This window comes from Aethalodelphis obliquidens, unplaced genomic scaffold (genome assembly GCF_003676395.1).
Source record: "Aethalodelphis obliquidens isolate GAN/ISIS:26980383/991018 unplaced genomic scaffold, ASM367639v1 scaffold73, whole genome shotgun sequence".
Lineage (NCBI taxonomy): Eukaryota > Metazoa > Chordata > Mammalia > Artiodactyla > Delphinidae > Aethalodelphis > Aethalodelphis obliquidens.
Genome location: NW_020838017.1, coordinates 7870493 through 7888798, shown reverse-complemented (window position 1 = coordinate 7888798; position 18306 = coordinate 7870493).

Genomic DNA, 18306 nt, shown 5'->3' with positions numbered 1-18306 from the left:
CTGTTGTCTGCATCAGGGTCTGATGACGCTGCTCTTCTCGTTACAGAGTACGATAGTTTTTTGGTGGAACTTGAGAGGCTATTTGCTGTGGTCACCGATTCTGTATACTAATGGTTATCAAACCTTAGATTGCCCAAGAAGCACTTGGTTAGGGGAGGAGGGGAGCTTTTTAAAAATACAGATGCCTGGTCTTCATCCAGAGATTGGTTCATTAGATGATTCTGAAGCATCCTGTGAGAAACCTTGTTGTGGGAGAAAAAGGCAAACTCTTGACCTTAACCTTACCCTGAGTTTAGAGTCCTTTTGGATTTCCAAAGCTAAACAAGGGTTTCTTACTCAATTTTGTAATTGGAGTGGTGCAGTAAATTCTCTCCAGTTAAAAAAAGGCATGCTTTTTTAGTGGGCTATGTAACCTATCTAAGGAGCACTCAGTATTGGTCAGGTATTGTGTTAAGTACATTACCTGATGAATATTATACTAATCCTCACAGTATCTCTTAAGAGGTAGGCATTATTATTATTACCAGTTTGCAGATGAGGAAATAAGTTGCAAGAGGATAGCGAATAATTGACAGGGCTTAAGCAGAGCAGAAATAAGTACAGTTTTACCAAAACCGGCAGCTTGAATTGGTGTTAAAAGCACTAAATGTGGAGTTAGGATATTGTTTTTCCAGCCTACTGTGCTACTTACTGCTACTTAAAGTTGTCTGTCTTTAGCAGACTCTACCCTTTTATATCCTCAGTTTATTTACTTGTAGAATCTGGAGTTAGGGTAACAGTTATTCTGAACTCTCCTTACTCATCAGAAGACCCTGGGGAGCATTATAAAAATAAAGATTTGGGGGTCAAACCCAAGAGATTCTGATTCAGAAGAACTGATGTGAAGCCCAGAATTTTTATTTTTAAGATGCTCCTTAAGTGATTCTTAATTATCAGCCCAGTTTGAAAACCACTGCTAGATCTGTAAATAATGAACCAGTTCTTAATATTTGGTGATTTCAATTGAGAGGGTGATTGTTTTAGAAAAGGACTCTTAAGTTTTACTCATTTTCAGAGGTTGCCATGCCATTGTTAAAGTACTTAAATGTACTGTCAAAGTTCACGTAATGAAATCCCATGCAATCTTTTTCTAAAGTGAGGAATATTTAAGAGAAAAAAATACCCTCTCTTCATTTAAAAATCTGGATTTTTATTTATTGATTTTATTTCTATTAAGGTATAATTAGTGGGAGGTGTAGACTCCATAGATCACAGACTTTATTAACACATCTGTTACTTCTTAATAGTTGTCCGTACTTATTTAACTGAAGCTCATCTATAAAATGAGATATTAAGATACATGTTTAAAACACTGATGATACCATAGTAGCTGTCTCATAATAGTAGTTATTATTATACTTTCAAAATTGTTAAAAGCTGTAAGGACCAATGAATTTAAATAATATTGAGCAAATATTGAAATGGGATTTGCTTGTCTTGAGAATTAGGTTCAAGGTAGAGATTTTTTAAAAAAAGATTATTTTTACTGGTTAATTATTCACCTGGTAATACCATCCCTCAGGTCCTTGCTGTTCATTGTTTGGCCTGAGAGTGCAAAGTTTCCTAAGACTGCCTTTATCAGAATCACCTGGGAGTATTTGTTGAAAGTGCAGCTTCTCAGATCATCTCAAAATCTTCATCTGTATCTTTTGCACATTAAAGTTTTTAAGAACTGCTGAGTGTCCATAAGGCATATGGTACTTTTTTTAGGCCACAGACAGGCTACCTCCATAATTCCTTTTTTTTTTTTTTTTTTTTTTTTTTTGCGGTACACGGACCTCTCGCTGTTCTGGCCTCTCCCGTTGTGGAGCACAGGCTCTGGACGCGCAGGCTCAGCGGCTATGGCTCACGGGCCCAGCAGCTCTGCGGACTCTCAACCACTGCGCCACCAGGGAAGCCCCATAATTCCTTTTTGAAACTGTCCTTAAGAGCTGTTCTAATGGATGAGATCCATCCTAATGGCTTTTGCCCTGAAGAAGCATTTTACAATATTTGGCCTTCTGCCCCACTGCCAGTAGCATAGGCTGACTGGGTTTCTATTACCAATAACGTCCTTCTTTTTATGCTCCTTGTTCTGTTTTCCTTTGTGTTGCAGTAAGCAGAATGAATACCAAAAGACATTCAGAAAGGAGAACAGACAAAAGAGAAGTGATAGTGAACAAGTGCTAGAAATACAAGACAGAAACAAGATTTGGGAAAAGTTTGGGACAGATGCAATCTATCATTCGATAAATAGTGAGTATTTATTAGATACCAGGCATTGTTCTAGGCTTTGAGGATTTGGCAAAGAATATTGGAATTCAAGGAATTTACGTGTGTGTGTGTCTCTCTCTGTGTGTGTGTACTTTGGGGTTGGAGGTTGTTACACAATACAAATAAATGAGCAACATAATTTCAGAGATGAGTTTATAAAGACAAACAGGATGGCGGTGTGATGTGTGTGTGTGTGTGTGTGTGTGTGTTATTGAGTTGCCAGGTGTGACCAGAAGATAATATTTGGTTCTGAATATTAAGGAGTCAGCTGTGGAAAAATCTGGGGTCAGCATTCCAAGACTAGGAAAATAGCCCTAAGGATGTCAAACAGAGTATTGGAGACCATGACTTTGACCAGATGTAAAGGAACTTGGTATAATTGGGAACAAGAACAAAGGCTGGTGGGGATAGGCTATGTAGTGACCTTCAGAGTTCCTGGAGGGAGATGAAGTTGGGGAGGTAGGCAAGGGACATATTCCACAGGCCTTATAGGCCCTGATTGGGGTGTTACAGGGAGTTGAAGGCCATGGTAGGGAGTTGGATTATAAGTGTTGTAAGAAGCTTTCAGAGAGTACTGGGCAGGAGAATGACTTGATCTGTTTTACACTTTTCAGAGATTGGTGGGCGGGCGATGTAACAGCGTAGAAGCCCAGTTGAAGGCAGAAATCTAGAGAAAAGAAAACTAGTGTAAAGATTAGCAATCTACTTTGTAGGTGGAGCTGCAGGGCTTGCTGATGAGCTGTTGCTTTGGCAATCTATTTCTTAAAGTATATTTTTTTCGCATATTCTTTTTCATGAGTTGACAGCTATGTGGTGATAGGTAAGACTGATAAAGCTTAAATCTCACCTCCTGCCCACATCTAACTATTAAATTTAGGAATGAGGGAAGCACACAGAAGCATGAGTAAAGCTGAGATTTTTTTTTAACAGTTGCTTAATTAATCAGGAAGCAAGAAGAATTGGAAGAGCCCCCAGCACGCATGCACACACACACACACACACACACACACACACACACACACACACACACACACATATCTTTTCTTAATTCTACCTGCTTATTTATATGATCTATTCATTCTTTGGGAACTTGGCTTATATTTTATCTTTCATTTTTTTCCCCTGGCCCTCTTCTTTATGAGGACTTTTCCTTAATTCATGGGATAGATCATCTTCTGACTTTTTCTCAAATCATTTTTCTTTCTTTTTTAAAAAAATTTAATTTTTTTGGCTGCGTTGGGTCTTCGTTGCTGCGCGCGGTGAGCGGGGGCTACTGTTCGTTGTGGTGCGCAGGCTTCTCACTGCGGTGGCTTCTCTTGTTGCGGAGCATGGGCTCTAGATGCATGGGCTTCAGTAGTTGTGGCTCGCAGGCTCTGGAGCACAGGCTTAGTAGTTGTGGCACACGGGTTTAGTTGCTCTGTGGCATGTGGGATCTTCCCGGACCAGGGCTCGAACCCGTGTCCGCTGCACTAGCAGGCGGATTCTTAACCGCTGCACCACCAGGGAAGCCCTCAAATCATTTTTCAGAATTCGTTTTGTCCATCTCTTTTGATCATGCTTGGACCCAGTCAAAAGAGTACAAAAGTACTGACGTTCTCAAATGCTCAGTGTTGCTAGCCTACAGTAGGCTGGTAGTTTTTTTAAAGTGGGCAGGAAGGTTTCTTGTTTCCCAGTACCTCTTGCCAACTTACTACTATATCTGCCTTTTAATTTGCTATAGAACATGATAAAAATTGATAAAATTTTTTTCTACATTTGGACTCAGTTGTACTTATTTATATTTGAAATATTTTGGGTTTCTATTGTAGCTTTCCTTTCAGTTTTTAAGAAATTTAGCATATGTTTTCATCCATTATCATGAATGAATGTCAAGTTGTAAGAAAAAATAAATAGTTGTGAAGGCAGAAGAACTAGTTCTAGGCATGGCAAACATCCGTATTTTCTTTCGTCTCATTTATCTAAAATTATTACAGCGTAACTCTTCTTAGCTCTGTCCATCTCCACTAAGGTCTTATAAAGTAACTCTGCTCCACTCTACTCTGATTTAACTTTGCGTGGTTATCTGAAATCAGATCACTTTGGTATATGGGCTGTTCCGTTAAGTATGCCAGGCCCAGTAGTTTGTAGTGTTCAGGTCAGACTTTAGGTGTTCACGTTGCAAAAAAAAATTGCAGAGGTTGTTTTGTGTGATATAGCTTTGTTTTCTGTGTGGTTCTACATACTGATGAATGTAGGGTTGGGATGGAGAAGGACTTAAACTAACTCCTTTTTCTCTTCCTTGCCAGTGTCTTTTTTCAGGCAATGGGAGGCAAGGGAGAAAGAAATTAAAAATTGGGAGCATGCAGAGAGAGGTTGAGGAGGAAGCAAAATAAGGTGTGGCTTTTGCAAGTCAATAATGTAGAAAAGTTTTTGTGATGCTCAGTGTGAAGCATAGCCAAAGGCCAGGAGTCACCATTTTTGGAGGTGATTTAACACTCCCCTTACCAATTTGATATTAGAGAGGTTTTCCTCTTCTCCTTTAAGTAGTGCAATTATTATAAGACCCAGAATAGTTCTGAACTGTAAATTAAATCTAAACACTCTTTACCTCTCTTAATTAACTTTTCCCCCCAATTTCATGCTTCTTGTTTTTCTTTCCCTTTTTTTTTTTCCCTTTAAGAAGACATGAGGTATCTCCACCTCCTCCGCTTCCCCATCTGTCCTTTTCCTCTTGGCTGAAAGAGAGATGTTTTTTACTTTATATTTATTTTAATTAATGGATTTGAATCGCAAGTAGTGAAACAGTTGATGTTCATCTTCAAGAGGCAGTGAAAGGGAAAATCATCCTCTTTAACTTAGCAGAAAAGAACTGGATGTTCATTGCTGGTGCCTACCTGAAAAATGGCTGTGAAAGGGGCAGAGGAGGGTTCCAGAATTCTCTGTCCTTGCAAGGAATAGGCACCATAGCCCAGAATCAAGGGAAGTGGGAAAACTCTTGAGAATGAAATCATACTTTCTTGGGAAATACCTTTCTCAAGGGATGCTTAGTAAATATTGCTTGATGATTTATGGTCCATTGATTTAGGATCAAATTCCCTAGGAACAAAATATCAGGGTGCAATTCAATTGCTTGAACAATCTGATTAATAAAATCCACCATAAGTTTATCATCTTCTCCTTTTCAGTTGGGCAAGGCGAACAATAACTTTTTAAAAAAATCTGCTCCCTTGAGTGTTCACCTTAGAATACGTCCTGAGACATTTGACTGACTTGAAATAAATAGGGACAGTATTACATGTGTTTTTTTGGAGGAGTAAAATGCTACTAATCAAAGCCTTTTGAAAATAAGCAAACAAACTAAAAACCTTGTCCAACTAGATGCTCTGTTACAGCATTTAGAGGAAGCCTGAGAAATGACGGTACAATTTGAATATGGAAAGCAGGAATCAAGGAAGAAAGAACAATAGACTGACAGGATACCAGTTCTACTCCTGGTTCTAGCAACCCAGTGTATGACTTTGGGTAAGTCATTTCACTTCTTGGAACCTTGGTTCCCTTATTTATAAAATAAATAATTTAGTCTAGATGATTTACTACTTTTCTTCCAGCTTAAAAAAAAAAACTTATGAATCTAAAATATTATGTAAAATTAAGTAGTATAATTTTATCCTGTGAAATACTGAAGAGCATCACAAAAGACACTTTTTAAAATGTATTTTTAAAAACAGCATGCGACGAGAACACTCAGTAACATGCATACAGTGATACCTGATTTCTCCTTTGTGTCTGTGTTGTCTGCCTAAAGTAGATTATCTTGACATTTCCTGAATATAAATTATTGAATAAAATGAGCAAGAGCTCTTGTTTAATATAAGGTTTACCGTTGTTAAGTTTCCATAGTATTTTTTTTTTTTTTTGCGGTACGCGGGCCTCTCACTGTTGTGGCCTCTCCCGTTGCGGAGCACAGGCTCAGGACGCGCAGGCCCAGCGGCCATGGCTCACGGACCCAGCCGCTCCGCAGCATGTGGGATCTTCCCGGACTGGGGCACGAACCTGTGTCCCCTGCATCGACAGGCGGACTCTCAACCACTGCGCCACCAGGGAAGCCCTCCATAGTATTTTTTAAGGAAAACTTTTTTTTTTCATTCTAAGCATATATTATGCAACAAGAGTGCCGTGTATTGCTACCAGGAAAAGCAAAACATGCCTTGAGTTAACTACTCATTTCAACCAGACCTGCTGAGGTAATTGACAACCAACATCATAGCTCTAGAAATTCCCCTAAGGTAGCAGAGCTTTAGTTTAATTAGGTAATTAGCTGTGTTCAGCCTATAATGAACGCACAAGCAATTAGCAATGAATTTGGGCTGCTAAAACCTATTTTTCCTCTTCTGTGTTCTTTTGCTTTCATTAACAACTCTAACTACTGAACAATTTATCTCTTCACACTAACAATCAACTTTATTATCATCAAACTCTTTGCAAGCGATAAAGCAATGAGACCTGAAGTTGGTTGCACAACATTAAGTGATTATGTTAAGTAATGCCATTTATTTGCCTAGCCATCCTGCTGTTATATTATGTCAGACAAATAGAGCTTTTAAAAGAAGTGCACACTACTTGATTTTGATGATTGCTTTATTTGTCAAACCCAAGCAACTAGTAAGAGATGTACCTTAATTTAGAGTTCTTTCTCGTTGGCTTTCAGCAAACTTGAATAAAAGGAAACAGTTCCATAACTCTACCAAAAGCAAAACCCTCAAAAAACAACTTGTTTTGTATGTGTGTATATGGCTTGAAGAGTCTTATGTTTGGAAGGGCTTGAGATAGAATTCAGTAAATGAAAGCCTTCACTTGGCCATCTTTTCCTGTTTGGGGACAGATTTTAGTCTCATGGATGGCAGAAGGAATCATTATGGTTTTCCTCACATTCCTCCACTGTAAGTCTTTCCCATCCAAAATGGCAGAAAGGAAAAGGAAGAAGAGAGGGGAGTGACAAAGGGATGAGAGGGAGCTTTCTGATGTGGGAGAGCAGAAGTTACCAAAGAGGTGGAGGTCATGTTCCGAAGACTTACTAAGTGTTAATGTCAAGAAGACATTTCTGTTGTTCTGGTTCTAGGCATGTAAACTGAAATACTTCATTATATTTCAGTCAGAAATGGGTTTTGAAAAACGGACATTTTAAGTTTCTATGGGCACATTGTACGTCTACAAAGAGATATGATTTGTCATAATTAGAAACCAATCTGATTCTGTTAGAATTTATAGAGTCCCTAATATACAGAGTGTTCTTATAAAGATGCTGTTCTGCTTATTAATAATCTAAAAAGATTTGGGGGAGTTAAACCCAATGTTAGAAAATTAGCTAGCCAGTTAATAGCAGTTTAGGAATTAATTGAAGAAATATATTGCTTACTATTTAAGTAGAATTAAAAATGTATAAACAGAATTTTTCTTCTGATTGGAATATGAACATTGGCTTATAATTTCTTATCTTGAAGCGTCCCATCTGGCTGGTCTTAGAAATATTTTTCCCCCGGCAATAACTAGCAATTAGAGTTTCAGAAATGCCAATTTTAATCAAAACTCTCATTTCCAAAATAGAAAAACTTTTGTGAACTATATAAAGACTCTTCATTTTATTCAATTGACTGTTTTGAAAAAGTAATTTAAATAATTCAGAGCCAGAATTAAGATGTTCCAGAAATGCTTAGAAAATAGTGCAAATCCTTCCAATTATGGTCATTTTTAGTCTTACCATGGGCGCAGTAATTTCACTGGCATTAATGTTTTTAATCATTTAAATATCAACTTTATAGGAGTTAAATCATGTAAAAGCAGGGTTTCTCAACTTCGACATCATTGACATTTTGGATTGACTAATTCTTCGTTGTTGGAGCTGTCCTGTGCATTGTAGGATGCTTAGAAACATCCCTGGCCTCTACCTTCTAGATGACAGTAGCACCAATTGCCCCCCACTTCACCCCATTGTGATAACCATATATATCTCCAGATATTGGCTGGGGGGGGCAAAATTACCCCTGGTTGATAATCAATAATATAGAATAAGACCTTGGCAACTTCTTTCTTTAAAGGTATTTCAATATTAAAAAAATTAAGTGTGTTGAATTTGGATGTCTAGGTAGTCTTTAGTCAGTGAAGTCTTAATAGAGATAGAACAAATGAATCAGAGCTTTGCTGACCTCCAGTTTGGAGTGGTTTTGGGGGGCACTGGAAGAACACTCCTGCTCCCAAATTCCTCTTGACTTTCCCCAATGGCTTGCTATAGGGTTGGTAGTTTGCATTCTTAGAAATTTGTTCTTTCTGTCAAAATGCAAATATTCCTGAGAGGAGCATCCCTTTACACTAAAACTGAAAGTTTAGTTTTTAGCTAAATACTAGTATGTTATTAACATATATCTACTTTTTTACTTATGACAAGGTCCTTCAGGAAAAGGACCCAGAAGAAAATTACCTGGGGAATTGAGAGTTAGTGGGTGAATGGGAAGCAAACATCATGTGTGGGAAAAGGAATGATTAAAGGGACGTGGAAAACACTAAAAAAAGATCTTCTAGATCACATTTTTAGTGGGTCAGCCTGAGTTGCTCTTGCCATGTTTCAGTGTTTGTTTTTTTCCTACTACTCCCTGTATCTTTAAATTCCATTCTTTTTTTTTTTTTTTTTAAGCAGCAAAGACTCTATTGTAAAGTATTGTAAAGTATTGTGTTGGCCAAAATGTTCATTTGGGTTTTTCGTAAGATGTTATGGAAAAATACGAACAAACTTTTTGGCCAACCCAATAGTTGTTTTTTTGTGTACTTTCTTTGCCTCTCTGTGTTGGGTATCCCAGGTTAATTTTTTAAAGTTATGAGTAAATCTGAAAGTCTAGAGAAACATTGACTAGATTACCTGACATTTAAACCTATCATCCACGCTGATGGAAGAGGTGTGAATGATATCGAGCCTGCTTTTCCTCCATTGTTGTCTGGCATTGTTGCCAGTCAGTGACTGGCAGTTTCAGGCCTATAAGAGGGCTTCCTGGACCTTCTAGCATCACTCAGTGGGTACCATAAGGGATGGCACTGCTTGTGGAACTCACAACCCCTCATAAGTAGATGCTCAGGCTATATTCAATTTAAAAAAGTTTCTGAAGATTAAAATAATGGTCCATTAAAAGGAACTGTCTAAAACATAGGAGACATGGAGATCTGATGACAAGCATGCTGAAGACTGTTCCAGGATATTTTCATAAATGCCTTAGTAGCTTCCACACTGAGTTTCCATGTAGTTACAGGATTTCAGTTACTCAGAGTGGGTTTTTGTCTGGTTGACTTTTTTTTTTTTTAATGGAATTACTGTTTCATGGCACTCAGACTAAGACCAAACCTTTAAGTATAGGTTCTGTTTATTTTTCTTTTTTCTATCCAGTGTCAGTTGCCTTTTCATTTCCTGATTTCTTCCTAAGATGAGGGAGCCAAAATAGATCACAGCTAGATTTAGACAACAGGCATCTCCTTCACAGGGACCTTCGCAGAGTCTGATTTATTTATGACCATTTCACTGCTCACCATGTAAAGTTATGGACTCCTTGACTAATTACTGATCTTATACCTTCTAGTGGTTAACCCAACTTGTATTCAAAAGTCCAATTGAACATCAAAGTAAAATAAAATATTTTTTCTTGTTTGTTTCACCAGTTCTTGCTATAGTTTAACATTCTGCATTTGACCTTACTATTTTTTTTAGATTCTTTGCCTCAAACTGGACTAAATGGCTCCTCTTTTTTAGTTTTGACTTACACATATTATATAAGCAGTTGTCTTAATATTATACCTGACTGATAAATTTCACACTTATCCCTTTCAGCATAATTTTTCCAATTTAGTATTATGTTTTTACCTTTATTCTCTCAACTCAGATTTTCCCAAAAGCTTTCACATGAAGATAGTGTTTTATTATTGATAATAGTAACAGTAGTACCCTAATACTGATGGCCATATATGTTCACCTTTTAATAATTTGCTTTAGCCTTTTGTCTTCTTAAAAATGTAGGAATCTATGAAAATGATCTCAATCCTGCTTTCAAATATTGAGTTTCCTTGTTCCCCTTAAGGTTGTTGTTGTTTTAACAATATCAGACAGACATATGCGTTTCCAATTCTAATAGATACACATTACTTCACAGAGTGGTACTTACAGATAAGGTAAAAACACTGAATAGAAGTTTTATTGTTTAAATTGTTTATTTTGTTTATTGTTTAAATTGTTAAAGTTTAAATTGTTCCAAAGAAATAGTAACTAGGAAAAAAATCTTTAATGATTTTTGAATTCACATTATGTTTACTTAAATTACCTTTTTTTCTTTATTGTTAGCTACCCTGGCCCTTATTTATTCAGACAGACGTTTGTAACCAACCACCAATAAAAAAAGGTGAATAGAAATCATGTACTGAATATGAAAACTGCTGATCTAAACTAAGTAAACCCATTTTAGCCATGTCCAGGACAGTCAGAATCATGCTGTACTGTTCTTAGATTATATTTCTCTAAACATACACAGTGTGTATTACAGGAATTATCTGGTGGCATCAACAGAACAGTCATGAAATACCATAAACCGGAACAAGTGGTCTCTTACTATCTTGAAACTCCATAGATTTTGCAGCAATTCCCTAAACGATATTACTGATAAAAAGTACTTTACTTAATAAATTGTTGACCAAAAAAACTTCCTACAAACGTTTTAGAAGACATCTCTGGACGGATATATTTGTTTTAAAATTTTGCAGAAATGAACCTGCACTATTTAGTTCCTTGAAAAACTCCTGCTTCGGGCTGTGCGTCTTACTGGGGTTGATGAATATGGTCACCAAACTTATAAGAGGTAAAGTGACAGAAGCCCACTCCGCCACCCCCCTCCCCTCAGCTCAGGCAGACTGTGGGGATCCAAGATGGTGCTCCCTGGGCCATTTCCTCACTATTGTGGGCAGGGATGGGAGAGGGAATTCATGTATTGGATTACACATTTCTTGAGGACAAAGACTACATCTAATTAACATATTTTTAGCAGAATCCAGGATAATGCCATGAATATCTTAACATGTGTTAGTGACTGAGAGGCTTATTCCTTTTGCACTCTTTCAAGCAGGCACATTCTGGAATATACTCCTGGAAGAGATGGTAATTGGGGAATGTTCTGGGGAAATGAGGACAGCACTGCAGCGGGAAAGAAAATCTGGTGCAGAGATACTGATTTAATGTATAATATGCCCAAGTGATGGAAGGATGGATTCTGAATGGCTTTCCTCTTTCTATTAAAAAAGGGTGGGGGGAAGATAAATAATCTGATGGCACTATCACTCCCCTCCTCTCCTTTCCCTGGTAAGGGTGTGTCTTAGGAAGCACATCTGACCCTGGATGTAGACACTGACTAAGAAGAGAGCATCTTGCCCCATGTGTGTTACTGCCTACGGGATGAGCTTTACCCGAGGCCTGGAAAGGGTCCTAGGAAGAGATTGCCTCTGCCTCACATCTTCTGCTGGTCCTTTGGGTTCCATAGGTAAGCCGGGCGCTTTCCTGGGCCCCTCTACTGGTTAGTCAGGTGGTCTGGGAAGGCTGCTGTGGAATGGCCAGCAGTGGATGCTGAGGGAATTGAGCCCAGTCATGACAACTTTGATTCCGTGAGAGATTTTGAACTAGAGGGAATTATCTACTTAGTTCTTATTCTACCTTTAAAAGAGAGTTAGGTGGGGCTTCCCTGGTGGCGCAGTGGTTGGGAGTCCGCCTGCCAATACAGGGGACACGGGTTCGTGCCCCGGTCCGGGAAGATCCCACATGCCGCGGAACGGCTGGGCCCGTGAGCCATGGCTGCTGAGCCTGCGTGTCCGGAGCCTGTGCTCTGCAACGGGAGAGGCCACAACGGTGAGAGGCCCGCATACCACAAAAAAAAAAAAAAAAGAGTTAGGTGAAGTGCCAAAAAGTATTACCATGGAAATAAGCACATTAATCACCGTGGAGACCTCAGAAGCTCTCAGGTTTCAGTTATCACACATCTTCAGAGCTGGGTGTGATTTGGGAAGATAAGCACCCTGGGATTGCTTTTGGTACGAGAAAGCAGTTTGGGGACAAACTGCCTAACAATTCTCCTTCAATGTTCTGCAAATGAACTTGGTTGTGCTGTAACTGTGGTCTGTGCCACCCTTTCCACCTTCCCTCTACTTAGTGCTCCCTTTACACACACCCAGAAATGCTCACTTTATCTCACACTTCTTATCTCACATTTCTTATGTATTTGGCACATTCCTTCTGGAAACCCTCTTCTTGTTTTGGTTTTGGTGCCAGTATTCTCTCCTGACCTTGAGTCTTTGCTGCTTCTGGATCCCCTTCACGCTTCCTCTCCTCTGCTCAGTCCTTAAATGCTGCTGTTTGGTCCGGAGGGCCTTTCTTGTCCTCTCCTGTTCTTTACCTCTTCCTCCTTAACCTAATGTGGTTAATCTTTTTTCCTCCCATCACATTTCAGTGTTCCGTAAACTCCAATTCCTATGCATGGACCCCCCCTGATTTTTGAAATGAATCCCTATAACAATATAATTGCTAAGTCATTCCTCCAGCTTTCATTAAAAAACAGTTTTGTGAAAGTACTGTACTATGTGGAGAGAGAGTAGGGGGCATACATTTCTGCTGGTGGGGAGATTATAATCTACCTTGAAACAGGACACAGAGGGGCTAGAATGAGAACAGAAACAGGCTATGGGGATTTGTGTAGCATCATTACATATTAATAAAGACAAGTAGAGGCTCACAAAATACATGGAAGTCAACCCTAAGCAAGATGTGTTAGAAGAAGCTTTTCTGAGGCTGTGCAGCTTAACCTCCACTAAAGAATTGGGAGCAACTTGATAGAAAGGAGAGAGCAGAGGACTGCAGTGGAAAAACATGATGCAAAGGCTTAGCCCGCATTCTCCCACTTGTGCTTCTACGGAAGAGTCACACATTTTTCTGTTGGCCTTGTGTGCATTGTGTAGCCCATAGAGGCACAGTCTGGGTTACTTAATGGCATTCTCTCCAATATCCTGGTAATCCTGCCTAAACTTTCCCACCAGAGCGTGTCCTCTTTTATGGCCTCTCCCCTGATACAGTCAACAGTCTGTGTTCTCTCCCTCTCAGACATTTGTTCTCCTGCTCGGGAAAGCCCACAGCTACGCGCTGCAGCTGAAAGCCAGGGACAGGCTGCAAGTCCCTAGTCGACACGTTTTATTTTTAAACGTGCAAAATGGACTTTAGGTAATGGTGCAGATTTTTGCTCTAAAGCTAAAACAAAGAGAATTTAATTCCTAAATGAACAGTATTAGTGAAAATAAATTTTCCATTTAGCCATAATCCCACTGTACGACTTAGTCTATGGTGAAGAATGTAGGAAGCCTGGTGGATGCAACTATTTTGGCCCTTTGGCATCTGGCTTCTCATTATTTAATTCACAAAGTACACTTCATACTGAAATGTTTATTTTGTCTGAGAAGAAAAATCTTTTTGGTATTTCTTACTGGTTGTGGAATTTTCACATTTTAGCACGTGACTGTTGTAGTATGTTAAAATTGCATTGGTACAGCAAGAAATGCTGTTGGTGGAGATAATAGATTTTTGTAGCACCAGTCTTCTTGGTACTTCTGGATGTAGGATTTGGAACTCTGCTTAGATTTCAGCAGGGGTGAGGGGAGAGGTTAAAGAGGAATCATTTCACACAATGAAGGTGGTGAAAGAGATGCTCAGGGAGCAAAGAAAAGGGCCTTGTAGACTTTTAAAAGTTACTGATTTTACTCTTACCAAGTTGCTTTTGAAATAAAGAGGCAGTCCTTGTGTATAGCAGCTCCCTGGAGGTCAGAAGAAAGATGAAGTAATGGTGTATTTGTCAGAAACAGTAATAGAGAATTTTGTTTTATGATTCTGATTCATAGTCTGGTAGTTCATGCTTTCTAATAATAGCTTATACTTAGAAATTTTGTTCTTTAAATTGCTTAGATAATCTCAATGACAACAGGCTTTCTCATTTACATGCTTCATTTACCTGGTATTATCGGGGAATGGAGTTCTCGCAAGAAAATTTGCTAGAAAATCCACTAAAAACAAAAAACCTATTAGTTCTGAGTTACTGGAAACTCAGAACTTTCCACCATTGACTTGGTCGTTCATTCATTCAGTGAATGTGTATTAAACACCCTCTCCATGCATTAGGTACATGTCTATGGGTGAGTGATATAATAGTGACAAGACAGGCAAGATTCCTGTTTGCAAGGAACTTACTCTAAAAGAGGGGAATAAACAATAGAAAGAAAACAAAGGAACAAGATAATTTCAAAATGCCCCAAGTACTGGGATAAAAATAACATAGTGAATGTGACTGGATGACTACTTTAGTCTGGGAACAAATCTACTTGCTGAATGTAGCATTTGAGCTGGACCTAAAAGACAAGAAGGATCCAGATCCAGTTAAGATCTGGGTAAACATTCCAGGAAGAGGTTTTAAGGCAGGAATAAGCTTGGTAGCTTGAATAAACTAGTTTTGGGGGCATGCTAATTTTTAGGGTATACTAAAGATAATTTTTTAATTATCTTAATAATAGGAAATAATTCATACCTCCTATCCTTTAGATCCTCTCTTTTCCTGGTGTTATTCTTTTTTCTGTTGACTATCTCAGAATAGTGGGTCATCCCCAGAGAACCCTCCATCCCTTTGGTGATGGTATAGCCTAGGAAGAACCAAAGCAGATAGGCAAATTTGTTGTTATCAGTAGACTCCACTTACACACACATTACAAATAGGGATGGGGCAGCAAAGAGGAGGCTGTGGGCTCATAGGGTGCTAACCTGTATGGACCCCACTTCTTCCTCCTTGCCTGGATTTTAAAGTTCAGCACCCAGATGTGGATCCAGATGCTTGGGATTAACATCTTCCACCTCCTCTCTCCTCCATCTCCACATGCCAAAGTGAACTCATTCTGGTTATTTGTCCCAAGTTGTTAACAGTTAAGATGAGTAGACCCATGCAAACTGTTTGTTTCATTATATCATGCACTTAGACTATGAGTAGATATAGCCTTGACTAGATACAGACTCTCTCCTAGATTTTTATTTTCCTCTGGTTTATTAAAGGTGGCTGTTACTATGAAAACATTTTAAAAGAACCTGGATGACTTGAGGAGTATCACATTTTAATCCATGGAAAGTGAGCAAATTTATTCCAAAATTCACTGGCATTTTCCAGTGAAGGTTAGTGGATCAAAGGTATTCAAAACTTTGTCCAAGATCTTTGGTATGTGGTGAACATTTAGGCATTGCCCACAGCTAAGATTTCTTCAGTATTTTAGAAAAGCAATCAGTTTTTCTGCTTGGTTCAGATGCTAATGTGTAATTCAGTTGTAATGTTCATACCCTGGACCTGACTCTTTTTATTTTTTTATTTTTATTTTTTTTTGCGGTACGCGGGCCTCTCACCATTGTGGCCTCTCCCATTGCAGAGCACAGGCTCCAGACGCGCAGGCTTAGCGGCCATGGCTCAGGGGCCCAGCCGCTCCGCGACATGTGGGATCTTCCCGGACTGCGGCACGAACCCGTGTCCCCTGCATCAGCAGGCGGAGTCTCAACCACTGCGCCACCAGGGAAGCCCCTGACTTTTTTTGATGGTGCTGCCAGAATATTAGTTGATAAAAGAACAGATCAGTCAAGGAAGTGTGTATGAGTGAGTCAGTGAAGATAAATGATCTTTTATTGTGAAAATAGTATCTAGTCACTGTTTCACAACTGAGTCTCCCTCTCTTTCACACCCACTAGTCAAGCTTCTCTTCTATTTAATATTCAACATAAAATAGTTCAGCTCTCTGGGGGCCCTGGGACTTCCCCAGTGCCACAGGTTGTGATGTGTCTTTTCACACATCTAGGCTGGGGAAACCCCACACTGGGCAAAGAGCCAATTTTAGACCCAGCAGCTCATTAAGAAGATTCAGAATCTAAGGAACCACAGAGAGACAATTATAGGAAGGAGACATATATAGGGAAATACTACCTAAAGCTGGCAGTCTGACCAAGTTAACAATCATCTCAATATCTTAGAAAAAAAACAGACTTACAGACTGAGAGAACAAACTTATGGTTACCAGGGGGAAGGGTTGGGGAGAGGGATAGTTAGGAAGTTTGGGATTGACATGTACACACTGCTATATTTAAAATGGATAACCAACAGGGAACTCTGTTCAATATTATGTTATAACCTAAATGGGAAAATAATTTGAAAACGAGAATATACATGTATATGTATAACTGAAAAAAAGAGAACAAAACCAACCAACCAATCAACCAAACAAACAAAATATCTTAGAGGAAGGGGGATCAGTGAATGAGGCAGTATGGAAATTGGATAAAGATGTTAGTTCACATATGTGGAAGGGAATTGTATGAGTAACAATTTTGCGGAGAAGATAAGGTCATTTATTTTATTTTTTTATATAATACATAACTTTTAAGTGTAGTCATCATGATGTATGTTAGGTATTTAGAACTTACTCATCTTTCTTTTTTTGAATTTTATTATATTTATTTTTTTATACAGCAGGTTCTTATTAGTCATCAATTTTATACACATCAGTGTATACATGTCAATCCCAATCTCCCAATTCATCACCCCCGCCCCCGCCACTTTACCCCTTGGTGTCCATGTATTTGTGCTCTACATCTGTGTCTCAGTTTCTGCCCTGCAAACTTGTTCATCTGTACCATTTTTCTAGGCTCCACATGTATGCGTTAATATACGATATTTGTTTTTCTCTTTCTGACTCACTTCACTCTGTATGACAGTCTCTAGATCCATCCACGTCTCAACAAATGACCCAATTTTGTTCCTTTTTATGGCTGAGTAATATTCCATTGTATATATGTACCACGACTTCTTTATCCATTCATCTGTCGATGGGCATTTAGGTTGCTTCCATGACCTGGCTATTGTAAATAGTGCTGCACTGAACATTGTGGTGCCTGTATCTTTTTGAAATATGGTTTTCTTTGGGTATATGCCTAGTAGTGGGATAGCTGGATCATATGGTAATTCTATTTTTAGTTTTTTAAGGAACCTCCATACAGTTCTCCATAGTGGCTGTATCAATTTACATTGCCACCAACAGTACAAGAGGGTTCCCTTTTCTCAACACCCTCTCCAGCATTTGTTGTTTGTAGATTTTCTGATGATGCCCATTGTAACTGGTGTGAGGTGATACCTCATTGTAGTTTTGATTTGCATTTCTCTAATAATTGGTGATGTTGAGCAGCTTTTCACGTGCTTCTTGGCCATCTGTATGTCTTCTTTGGAGAAATGTCTATTTGGTCTTCTGCCTATTTTGGGATTGGGTTGTTTGTTTTTTTAATATTGAGCTGCATGAGCTGTTTATCTATTTTGGAGATTAATCCTTTGTCAGTTGCTTCATTTGCAAATATTTTCTCCCATTCTGAGGGTTGTCTTTTCATCTTGTTTATGGTTTCCTTTGCTGTGCAAAAGCTTTTCAGTTTCATTAGGTCCCATTTGTTTATTTTTGTTTTTATTTACATTACTCTAGGAGGTGGATCAAAAAAGATCTTGCTGTGATTTATGTCAAAGAGTGTTCTTCCTTTGTTTTCCTCTAAGAGTTTTATAGTGTCTGGTCTTACATTTAGGTCTCGAATCCATTTTAAGTTTATTTTTGTGTATGGTGTTAGGGAGTGTTCTTATTTCATTCTTTTACATGTAGCTGTCCAGTTTTCCCAGCACCACTTACTGAAGAGACTGTCTTTTCTCCATTGTATATCCTTGCCTCCTTTGTCATAGATTAGTTGACCATAGGTGCGTGGGTTTATCTTTGAGCTTTCTATCTTGTTCCATTGATCTATATTTCTGTTTTTGTGCCAGTACCATATTGTCCTGATTACTGTAGCTTTGTAGTGTAGTCTGAAGTCAGGGAGTCTGATTCCTCCAGTGCCGTTTTTTTCCCTCAAGACTGCTTTGGCTATTCGGG